Raw genomic sequence first — 12,754 nt, forward strand, 5'->3', positions numbered from 1 at the left:
TGTAGAGGCCAATCGCGCTGTTACATAGTCTGCCAAATTTGAAATTTCCAACCAATTCTGGGGTTTATGCGAAAACCATGATCGAGACACACTGCAGTGTAGGGGGGGGGGGGGGGGGGCGGGCTCCAAATTATTTTCACCACCTGGAGATAATTAACAGGCGCCCAATGCATTGTGATTGCATTAAAGGGACATACTTGTATTTATTACTGTATTGTATTATTGTATTGCATTTATTACTGTATTCTGTTACTTAAAATGTTACAAAGGTGCTTCTCATTCTAGCAATTATTACTTAAATTTAGCTCCTCATAATGAATCGTTGGTAGTCACATACGTGAGACATGGATCTGTACAATGAAACAATTAAAACTAACAACTGAAAGGTCCTGGGAATGCAATTATAAAATAACCTAAAAGTAGAATGCTCTTCTGATAAGCATGCGTTACTATAAAATGAAGTCATTACAGAAGTTGTACGATAATTATTTTTAGTTAATTGCACAGCCAACTAAATAAATTACGAGTAGTATAGCACATTTCATTCGAAAATCTTTAGTAGTAAATGAGTTATTCTTGTTGACATAGGACACATGCACGATGCAGAGATATGTGACTTTTTGGAACAATCTTCGTAGGTCGCACGATAAACACAGAAAGCACAGACGACAGGAGGCAACCCACGCACATTAAACACACCGACACGAAAGCAAGATACGGACAACACGGGTCTAACCTGCGCCACACGAGCAAAGAACCCTCGTAGCTTTGATGCTTTTCAACTGACACAATTGTAACGCGCTCTGAAACACTGCACACTGCTCCTCGGAGATTGTTTCAAGAATTTCTGAGGCTACAGTTGATGTTGACGAGAGCACAGAGTTATTTAAAACGAATTGACGGCGCAGCTAGCACAGCCAGGAGTTGAAAACGTCATGCAGGGAGTTTAAGTGTGTTGACAGAAGCGCGAATCTTTCAAATCACGCCACAGAGATGACTTTCCGATGATAACACAACCCGCTCTCGAAGACCATGCATTCTCGGACGGCAGACAGAAGAAGCGATTCAAAATTGAAAACACATCACAGAATTTCTTTCTGCTCCAAACTATAGCGTAAAGTATGGGCTCATCAATGTTGTTGTTGTTGTTTTTTTCTCACAACATCTATACATAGTTTGGTGCATCATGGCAACAAACGTCAGTGTAAGGGTGATATTCCAGGCATTACGCAGGCCACAACAGCCTCACGTGTATACAAGTGGCGGTGTTATAAGTGCGAAGCACTTTAAGGGCCAGGGCTGTCGGCGTGTAATGTGATCTCATGTCGTCGTGGTCACGCGCAGCAAAGGCAATTGCTCCATGTGCGTGTCGCTTTGGCTCCATGTGCCTGGCGGTTTCCTACCTGTTGTGCCTTAGCATAGGTGTCAAAACAGAAGATGGATTGCTGAACACTAGATAAACACAGGATAAAATAAGATAAACGCAAGGAAAGCACAAGGGAAAAACCGGCGAATCATTGCTTCACACTTCTGCAGCTTTTACATTGAGTGGAACGGCATTACCGCCGAGTTTACCAAGGTCACTGTCTAGGACCACTGGTAGAAGTCATAGTCATGACCATGACTCAGCAATAATGACAATTACTCAGCGAAAAAAGATTAACACTCAAAAAACAATGGAATGGGTTCGGATGTGCCACTAAGTGAATGAAAAGGCTAAAGGTCGAAGTCATAGCCGTGAGCATGACCATGGATTTCACCTTAAGGACTCATGACGTGAATGTCATGACATGCGTGTTATGTAGGTCATGAAACACGTGCCTACTTCTTGGTGCTCTCATTGTCATTTCGTTAACTTGGTACGCTCCCCGCACATGCTTCGTATAACATCGATTCCCATAGGGTGCGGGATCTGCCGGCTTTTTTTCCTTAAGGGCTTGGTGGAGCAACTCCCCACCCAGTTTCAAAGGGGAAGCTCATAGCATCCATTCATTCATCCATCCATCCGTCCGTGTTCAACATGCCGGCCAGTTGTGCGGGTTGCTATAATGCGTTTGGTTGATCGTGTGCTTTTGTGCTTTCTGCTATGATTTGGAACATAGATTGCAGAAAAGTGGCAGGAGATAGCTTGTGTCTCGCTGCAAACTCGCCGTGTGCGTGGCATGCCAGGCTAATGTGGACCTACGATTTTCATGCCGCAAAGTACGTTCGCTTTGTCTCGGGTTGCCGTGGAAAGTTGGGTGGACGTCGCAAAGAAATAATGCGCACTGTTAGCGCGCCTCAGCTAGTCCACTATGCGGCGGCATGTATGCTGGGAGTCGCAGTAACGGCAACTTGGAGAGCTCTTTTCGACCGCCTCGTACCATTCATCTGGTAAACAATCGTTCTTGCTAACTACACGTGTGTTGTGCGTGCTCCTCCGGTGTGCATAGGCGGCCTTACGAACTTACGAAATAGAAAAACCATGATAACACTGAAACCTGTGCTCATGCATGCTACCTGCTGGTTGTCAGAATTTAGTTAGGGAAATTCATGAAATCCTGATAAGCGTTTTCTTCCGGTGAGAAATATTATGTTAGAAAATAATCGTGTTCATCATGTGCCCCTGTGCATGCGCTCCCGCTTTTTAGGGGCGAAGCTCCTTAGGGTGTGGGTCGTTCCCTCCGTAGTAGTAGTAGTACTAGTAGTAGTAGTATTTAGCCACCTCTAGTTTATGAATTGCTCAATAGATGACGTTGTGTGTCCGTAGCCACCTGTAGTTTTATGAAGTGTTCACTAGATGGCGTTCCGGTTCCACTTCCGGTTCCACTTTGCGCGCGCTCGGTGCGAACGCGGGCAAAACGCCGACGGCGTCGACAACAGTTCTGCGCGTTGCTGGTGCTGCATGTCCAAGTTTATACAGCTGATAAAACTACCTTGAGTCGACCCCATGGCTGCTTCGCATACTACTCAGCGTTCCCCTACGGGAAGATGGTGTAATTTTCTCTCTCATTCCCGACGCGCGCTCTCTTTATCTCTCGTCCGTAGCTGTGGTTTACCCGAATGATCCCCCGGTGCTTCGCCCACTCATCATCATTCACTTTGTGGATATGCTGTGTTTTTTTTTTGTTTAAGTTCCATAATAAAGACCCATCTGTCTCTTCACCGATTCTTACTGCAATTATAGTTCCTCACTTATAAACTCCTCGATGTTATAAACAATCTCTGCTTACCAGGTCTGCTTACGAACAGTTTTAGAGGAAAAAATATAAGCAGTCAGAGCTTGCTACTAGTAAAGCTTCCTTTCCAATACAAAAGATGTTGTCATAACTTTGATGTAACTAACCATGGCAGGGGAAGTTGCTTAAACTAAGTCATGAAAGCAAACTCCAATATTGTTATGTAAACGGACATTTCTTGTAATGTGCTGCTGCATGCATGTTCAAAACCTTATGTTGATGAAGCGGTCCCAAATTATTATGACATTCATTAATGAATTCGACCTTGTGCTCTGTTGCCACCTTGCACTAGTGCGGGCTTTGTTTTTGTGACTGTTTTTATGTGCTTCGTGCATGTGTTCACAATCGGACAGTTTTATTGTGCCACTTCTATAAGTTAACACAGAACTCATTTTGCAGTGGTGAGGCGGTGACCCACAGCAGTGTCCACGTAATGGAGGAGCCCCAGAAATGCAGGGAACCCGTGGCCATGACTGCAGTAGCACGGCGTGTAATGGGAATGGTCGTATCAGGTATGCATGAATTGTACGTGTTCTAAAAAGTAGGAACTTAGTATGATTCCTGAATAAGTTTATCGACATATTACTTAACGCAGACTACAAAATCTTTATGAACACAATATAGTGTTCTATATAAAACTAGACCTAACATGTCCTGATGTTTATTACATTTTATCGGATCAATCGCTGGGCTTCAAATAAAATTTTATTTTTGCCTACTACACAGTATATTTCCCTTATTATTTTGGTTTTATTGTTTTGAAACTCCTTCCTATGTGCAGCTTTTATATCCGTATTTTTGCTCTGTTTATGCTACATGCATGTGCAGTTTTTGTGCATGTGAGAATTAGAAGTGTCGTGTCCCAAATATGTCACAAGCCTAAGCATGCAGTGTGCTTACCTTTGTCTAACATTCATGTTTAAAATTATGTGTCGTTCTCAGAATAACTGCAACTGGCAAATGCACATTTGATGAGCTTGAATTTTTTAACTGAAATATGAAGGCCATTATTCACTGCGCTGCAGTTACTTTAGTAGTGAGGTGTTTTCTAGTAAGCTTCTGTTTTTTTTTCCTCCCTTTCTTTATATTCTTTGTAAACTGTCCCCATGCATCTTTGCTGGTAGGCATCTAGTAGTTGCAGGTTTGTGACCAGTTAGTTTCAATATTTTTCACTTGCAGACTAGCCAATACAGCATAGACCACTCAATTAAAGGTAGACAGCTCAGTATTTTTATTCTTTTATCATTGAAGAGCATGCAATTCCGTACACAGTGCTAAATTGTCTGCCATGATGCTACATATGCAATTCCTCATCAAATGAATTTTATTTTAGCAACAGCACGCAGAACATTCAGCTTGGTACTGGCGTAATTTTAATAGTGACTATCAACCAAGAAGCCCCAATTCTACAGCGGTCAATAATTCTTTCAAATAGTCTTGGTTCCTTTGCATGTGTTATGTTTCATCCTTGTATTTGGACGATACATTGGGCGGTCTTCTATATATTCTGCTTGGCACTGTTCAGGTCAGAATATGTTCAACTAACAAGGCCAAATTATAATGCCATCAGTGAGACAGTAAGTAGGTGGATGAATTAAAAGGATCATATGTAATCCTAAAAAATATTTTTGACATAAATACTAGTGTCTGGAACAAGCATAATATGCACTGCAACTATGCAAGTATCGATCACTAAGTATACTTGTGGAGTACATATACTTTCCACATATTAGCGGGTGTTTTAGCAATATGGAATAGCCCATGTTACTGCTAAGGTCAAAGTTATTATTGATGCGCCCAGCTGCTTGCTTTTGTTGTTCTGCACTGACACTTATGTGCTGTAGCCGTGTGACAGGTGAAGTGCTCCAGCAATGTCAAAGCTAGCCTGTACCCACTATTACTACAGTATGCCAACAGATACCCATCACTTTAATTGTGCGTTATCTGAGAACCAGCCATGTCCGCTAGGCGAAATTCGTAGTGCGCATTTAAGTTTGCCGGTCAGTTCATGTAACTATTCAGAACAAAATTTACACAGGGAGTGAAGGGAAACCATACAAATTGACCTCGGCTAACAACTCATCATTTATTTAGATGGAAGGAAAAAATAACACTGAATGGGTGCTTTTATTCAAACAGTATTTGCAAAAAAATTAAGTAAATAGGCACCGCCTCTCTTCTATGGCTTGTCATCTAGAAAGGACGCCTTTTTCATTGATTGATGATGGGGGCTAGCTCACTCATGCCTTGTTATTTATGCAATATCGCCCCAAGTCTGCTCCAAAGCATGTCTTCTGGGACGGTAGCCAACGAGCCACGCTGTCACAAGAGCGTCTGCTACGTCTCGCGCGCCTGCTTGGTTTCGTGGGGTGGCGCAGCGACAGTATATCGCTCGTCCACGCGCACCAGACAGTGACGCGGACCATCACTGGAAGAAGAGGAAGAAGTGCGTTCGGCGTAGAGACGCTCGTGTGGAACGTTCTTGTAAACTTTTCGTGTACATAGCTAGTTTCATGGCACATGTTCGCCCTTAACAAACCAGTTATTGTATTTTACTCCTCGCAATACCGTTATATTCTGGTGGAGGTACCGGGGTATGATAGGAAGTCCCCTGGGTGTCAGAGACCGGAGTCCCAATCCTCAGCGAATGGAATCTGGAGAGCTGATTCCAGTGCACTAGCGCGCCAGCCGCCGACTTCGGGGAGACCCGCCTGAATTCGGACCGCTTCCCGCTGCTGCGGCAACACAGACCGTGTCTTCCGCTGACGCAACAAGGATGACTAGCCAGGCGAGATCATCCGAGGTCATCGTGTACCCGCCGTGCATGGCCGAGCTGTTCCACCGCGACCCGTACGAAGAGGTGGAGGATTGGTTCGAGCACTTCGAGAGGGTCGCACATGTTAACGTCCGGGACCGGGCACGGAAACGTCGCCACGTGTACTTCGTGTTGGGGGATTCAGCGAAGACATGGTATGAGAAACACGAAGTGGTGTTAACACCGTGGGAAGAGTTTCGGCGACATCTGGGCTTGCTGCGTTTCCAAGCACCGATCGCCGAGAGAATGCTGAGAATGCTCTACAAGCCAGGAACCAACGCACCAACGAGAGTGTCAGCATATACATCGAGGACATGTCCCATCTGTGCAAACGTGCCGATCCAAACATGCCCGAAAAGAAGAAATTCTGTCACCTTATGGATGGCGTGAAGGAGGACCTATTTGCAGGGTTGGTTCGAAGCCCACCACGTACTGTTGTAGAGTTTCGCACCGAGGCGACGACGATAGAGAAGGTCCTGCAGCAGCGCGCCGCCACTACAACCGTGATATCAGCAGCGTACCTGTAGACGTTCTTTCGGCAATCGTGGGTAATAACACCGAAGCGTTGAGAGAGTTGGTGCAATCTATCGTGAAAGAAGAGCTACGGAAGCTGCAGCAACTGCAAGTCGCGTGGAATATTACTTCACTCGCCGCCATCATGCGGGATGAAGTTAGGCACGCGATGTTAACCGGAATCGGAGGTGCAGCCTGTTTCACTCGGACAACCATTGCAGGAACGCCTCGTACCAACATACCCTGACGCTTTACGTCAACCTACCGTGCAGACTGCACCATTCGCAGCTCCCAGTGCACGCCCACCGGCTCCGCGCAGTGAATCTTCCCAGGGAAAGTACAGACCACGGAAAATCGACGTGAGGCGCACACCTGACAGGACGCCACTCTGGTTCCATTGCGGAGAGGCTGGTCACATGTACATATGGTGCCCATATCGACGATTCTGCCTTCGTGGATGTGCTGTCAATGTGAAAAATGTGAAAATGTGAAAGACAGTTTTCGTAACTCCGGACGGACTTTATGAGTTTGAAGCACTCCCATTCAGCCTCTGTTGCGCGCCAGCGACCTTCCAGCACATGATGCATAGTGTCCTGTCTAGTCTCAAATGGCAGTCATGCCTAGTCTACTTGGATTACGTTGTGGTATTCTGTTCAACGTTCGGCTACGCTTAGTGCTTCAGCTATCCAGTCGGCTGGCTTGACAATTAAGCGGAAAAAATGCCAGTTTGGATTTGAAGAGCTTCGTTTCTTGAGTCATTTCATCAGCGCTGAAAGTATTGAGCCGGACCCGTAGAAGACTACAGCCGTCGCAGGATTTTCCAAGCCATGAGATAAGAAAGAGGTGCTTCAATTTTTGGGCTCATGCGCTTACTACAGGCGATTTGCACAAAATTTCTCCAAAATTTCCGAACCTTTAACAAGACTCAAGAAAGAAGGCGTACCCTTCGTGTGGCATACCGAAGAAGACACTGCTTTCAATGAACTAAAGAAGCGTTTGCAATCCACGTCAATCCTCGCCAACTTAGACGAGACCGCAGACACAGAAGTACACACGGATGCCAGCAATCTGGGTCTTGACGCAGTTTTAGTTCACTCGCTGAATGGAGAAGAGAAGGTCATAGAGTACGCTAGCCACACTCTCCCAAAAGCTGAAAGAAACTATTCTGCGACGGAGTTGTAGTGCTTGGCAGTAATATTGGTCATCAACAAGTTTGGACCATACCTCTACGGCAGGTCGTTTCGTGCAGTCAGCAACCATTATTCACTGAGCTGGCTGGCAAGCTTGAAAGACGCATCCGGATGACTTGGAAGCTGGAGCCTCAGGCTCTAAGAATGCGACATTACCGTTGTATATAAGTCTGGGTGAAAGCGTAATGACACTGATTACTTGTCACGCGCACCGGTCGGCTCTGCTTCTTTTTAAGACGACGATTTTCCAATAATTTTGGTATGGGAGCCGCGGAAATCACCGAGCAATACGGGCCGACGCAGATCTGCTCCCACTCATAAAGTATATCGAAGGGCATAACGTTCAAGTTCCACGCATTTTTGAGAGAGGATTATCTTCATTCTGCCTCCGAGATAACGCACTCTACAAGAGAAACTTCTAAAACATTAGTGAAACGTTCTTACTAGTCGTACCATCAGTCATGTAGCCTGAAATATTAGAAGCCTGCCATGAGGACCCGTCATCAGACCACTTGGGTGCCACCCGAACATTTGCCAGAATCCATGCAAGATATTATTGGCCTAATTATTAGCGTCAATGCATCACTACGCGAAGACACGTCGCGAATGTCAAAGGCGCGAAACACCACCCGTAAAGCCAGCTGGCCTTCTCCAACCCATAGACCCACCTAAGACTCCATTTCTACAAGTTGAGATGGACCGTTTCTTGGACCGTTCAACAAGTTCTTGGACCGTTTCCCACATCGTCATCAGGAAAGAGGTGGATCGTTATCGCAACCGACTATGTTACACGATATGCTGAAACTGGCAGCCTTGAGCGAGGAACGGCGGCCGAAGTTGCCAAGCTTTTTGTTCACAACAGTGCTTCGACATGGAGCCCCACTGGTTGTCATAAGAGATTGAGGTGCAGCATTTAGAGCTGAGTTGCAAGGGTCTATTGTCACTAGCGCCACGTGAACATTGCCTGCTCAGTCTAATTTGCTCCTGCGTTTGTGCATAGTGCTCACTAGTTGAATTGGGAGCAATTTCCCGAATGTGTTGTTTTATATCCACGTTCACATGCAGCCACAAGAGTGGATCAATTTAGACTTCAAAACAAAGACATCGGATTGATCTGTGCTTATAAACCGGCTACACACTTCCGTGTAATTTTGCGTAAAAGGCTTTCGTTGGTATGCGTTGATACTAGACTTCTGTCGTCTGAGCACTGTACTTATCTCCCATTTCGTAATGGCCATGCTCCGGACAACGCCAATGCCTAATATTTTCTTGTGCGCCAATGTGCCAATCCGTTTGCAAGGGCGAATTGAAAGCAGTGCAGAAGCGCGCGAATACACGCAAAATTGCCGTACGACTGGCCTCTCAAGGCATTTTAAGTGTATTCGAGGGCTTCTTTTGTGCTTCAAAGAACACTTTGTTCTACCACGTATTCAGCAACAGGACGTATTCAGGGGGTTTTCAGGTTGATCTACAACTTTCTTGACACTTTTTATCTAAATATAATGTTTGAGAAGCTACATAAAAATGAAAACTAATTATGTAACTAGGTGGAACGCAAAAAATAATCTGAGTATCCAAGCGACGACCGACGGCAAGCAACATTAAATTGGTTCTGTCGGCCCAGCTACGTAGCATTTGCATATTTTTTAAAGTTTGGCTTAAGTTACGTGGGACATCCTATATATCAGGATAATAATGAAATGCGTGCATGACGTACATGTTATGACATGTATTTCACACGTGGATTTCGTGAGATGTCTTGTGAGCCTTCACATCAATGACAAGACATACGAGCGGATGTCATTCATGACATCAGTGACATCACATGTTTGCCATGACATGCATGTCATTACATAAATATAAAGAATGACAACATGCTGTCGTGGTCTTTTCTTTAACTCGATATATATGTGCATATCTAAGCCTACTGCTCACAGGAGACCCTCATCATACAGAATAAAATTGGGTTGTAGTGCATACGGCAAGCATTGCCAAATCCTGACTGGAAGATTACCGCTGTCGTTGAAAAGAAAAGTGTACAATCATTGTATTCTACCGGTACTAACATACGAGGCAGAAACTTGGAGGTTAACCATGAATCTCGAGAACAAGTTAAGGACCGCACAAAGAGCGGCGTAACGAATAATGTTAGGCCTAACGTTAAGAGACAGGAAAAGAGCGCGGTGGATAAGAGAGCAAACAGGGGTAACCGATATTCTAGTTGACATAAAGAGGAAAAAGTGAAGCTGGGCAGGCCATTTATTGCGTAGGATGGATAAGCGGTAGACCATTAGTTACAGAATTGAGACCAAGAGAAGGGAAGCTTAGTCGGGGACGGTACAAAACTAGGTGGGGAGATGAAGTTGGGAAATTTGCACGCGCAAATTGGAATAAGCTAGCGCAAGAGAGGGGTAATTGGCGATCGCAGGGAGGGGCTTTCGTCTTGCAGTGGTAATAAATATAGGCTGAAGATGATGATAGTATCTACCTTTGAATGATCTGACACGCGTGCTTGACCTGATATTACTGGCATGACATAAACGTGATCTCATGAGTGACATGCGCGTCATGGCATAATATTCATGAATTGCATGACATGACATTACGACAACACGTGCATTAGCACGCCAATACATGTCATTCTTGTCACTTTGTGAAGGCATATTTCTCCGCGCTTATCCAGTTTTAAAAAAATGACCAGAACGCCATCACATCCTGCCATTTATGAAATTCATGACAATCATGTCATGACTAGCATGTCATTCATGTGATGCATGTTAGCGGATTTCATTCATGTCATGGATATCCTGATTTACTTGTTTGAACATTGAACTGATATTAGTGACAATAGAGGCGAGTTCGGATGACAAAGCTGGAATGACGATGCAATGACCATCGCGGCCTCACGAACACGAGCATAATGTAATCTGCCCAAGTCATTAGACAGCTAGGTCCCCTGGGTCGGCATAACTTCTTGTCATGATAATGTCATGCAGTGCACGCACGTAGCGTGTCATACATTTATCTTAATCTTGTCATACATGTCATGAGATTCATGGGAATCATGTGATGGCTGGCGTACAGGCCATGACATTATTACGAATAATTTTATGACATAAATGGCATGACATCTCATTATTGTCACGCGTATATCTTCACAAGCATAACCAGAACATATCCAGTTAATGAAATGCACGTCATGTCATTCAATCCATTATAGCCATCTCATTTAGGACATTCATGTCAGGACATTAATCACACGTCATGCCATGTGTAGTTTCCGGCCAACATCGACTGCATTTCCGTTGGCACACTATCTGTAGCTCTCACGGTCCAGCTCTTTTTTTTTTCTCCACTAGTATCAACTAGAATATCGGCTATCCGCGTTTGCTTTCAGATCCACACCACTCTCTTTGTGTCTCTTAACTGTACGCCTGACATTTTTCGTTCCATCGCTGTTTGCGCGGTTATTACTTGTTTTCGAGCTTCGTTGTGAACATCCGAGTTTCTGCGCCACATGTTAGCACCGGCATAACGCAATGAATGTAACTTTTCTTTTCAATTATCGTGATATGCACCTAGCCAGGATTTGGTAATGCCTGACCTATGCACTCCAACCCTTTGTTTATTGACCTGTATATTTCATTCTTGTGTTCAGGATGCCGTGTGGGTAATGGACCGATATAAACGAACTACTGTACACACTCCAGGGGCTCACTGGCGATCGTGAATTCTTGTTCTCTTGCCAGGTTATTCAACATTTCCTTTGTCTTCTGCACATTATTCTTCAACCGTCCTTTTACTCTCGGCTAGTTCAAACATTTTTTTGCTATTCATTCGTAGAGTTGCTGAACAGGACAATGCCGTGTGCAAACTGAATGTTGTACAGATATGCGCCGCTGATCCACTCTCTTAAGCTTCCCAGTCTAATAGCTTGAATACTACTTCTAAGCATGCTGGGAGCAGCATTGGAGAGATTGTGCCTCCAAGTCTGACCGATTTTATTGGTATGGTATTTTCTACTTTTCTCTTGGAGAAACAAGTTAGCTGTGGAATATTTGCAGATATTTCCCGAGGTATTCCCGTGTGCCTTTTGTGCTCCTTCATTAGGCGATGTCTCCATAAGTGATGGTATCTCAACGTATTTATCTCAACATATTTATTTTCTGTAATTCCATGTTGCTGGGGGTATTTCGTTGAGCAGCACATAACATTTTTCGTAAAACATAATGGGAATGAAAGTGTGCATACTGTGTTATGCGTGGAGTCATCATATACGTGTTCACTTAAAAATACAAATATAGAATTGCCTGATTACTTACCTCATGATACAAAGGGTAACAAAAATGAGACAAAATGATCTCTTCATATTTCCGCCTCTTCTGATCTGTACTGTATTAGGAAATCTATGGGAAAAGTGAGTTTTAGAAGTATTTCCTAAAAATGCACAGCACTGTGTCTCTGTGTATGGCGAATTAAAATATTCTTGTGGAAGAAACATGTAACCGAAGCAGTAGTGCTGCTAAGGAACATGTGATAAATAACCTTCGCTTGTCATTGTTTCAGTGTACAAGCTTTTTTTTGGCTGCAATAACCTAAACAAGACACAACTCTTTCAACACAAATTTCAGAGGTTGTGTCAGTGTTCCTTCATAGAAAAGAATAAATGGTACTTCAGTGAGCCCTCCCATCGCCAGCCCTAATATAAAAGCGGCACTACTCCCCAGGTGCATGCTTGGTACCAGTTTATTTTCCTACGACTACTTGGATTTATGGCTGATTTTTGGGTTGTTACACAAGGTTTACCGGGGTTATTTATAGTAAAGCTGCAGGAAATTGTAATTCATTTGTATCATGAAAAACAAGTCTATAAGAATGTATCAGCTAACCTCTCAGTATAATCCCTCTCCATGCAAACGCAATTTGATGTGTGCTCTAAAATGTAAGTAAGTGCCATATTTCTAAGCAGCGTGTCTGCATAGGTAAAGAACTTCTTTTTATTGACGTATCTTTTACAA

At 44.0% G+C, this 12,754-nt stretch overlaps 1 long non-coding RNA gene across 1 annotated transcript in view; it reads right to left on the reverse strand.

Annotated features, from left to right (window-relative positions):
- Positions 1-12,522, reverse strand: part of LOC125940075 (uncharacterized) — a 30,554-nt gene extending 18,032 nt beyond the window's left edge. The window contains exon 1 of the long non-coding RNA XR_007463319.1: positions 12,059-12,522. This is a non-coding gene — a long non-coding RNA (uncharacterized LOC125940075). The remainder of the gene's footprint in view (positions 1-12,058) is intronic.
- Between the last annotated feature and the right edge of the window lie 232 nt (positions 12,523-12,754).

This window comes from Dermacentor silvarum, chromosome 9, assembly GCF_013339745.2.
Source record: "Dermacentor silvarum isolate Dsil-2018 chromosome 9, BIME_Dsil_1.4, whole genome shotgun sequence".
Lineage (NCBI taxonomy): Eukaryota > Metazoa > Arthropoda > Arachnida > Ixodida > Ixodidae > Dermacentor > Dermacentor silvarum.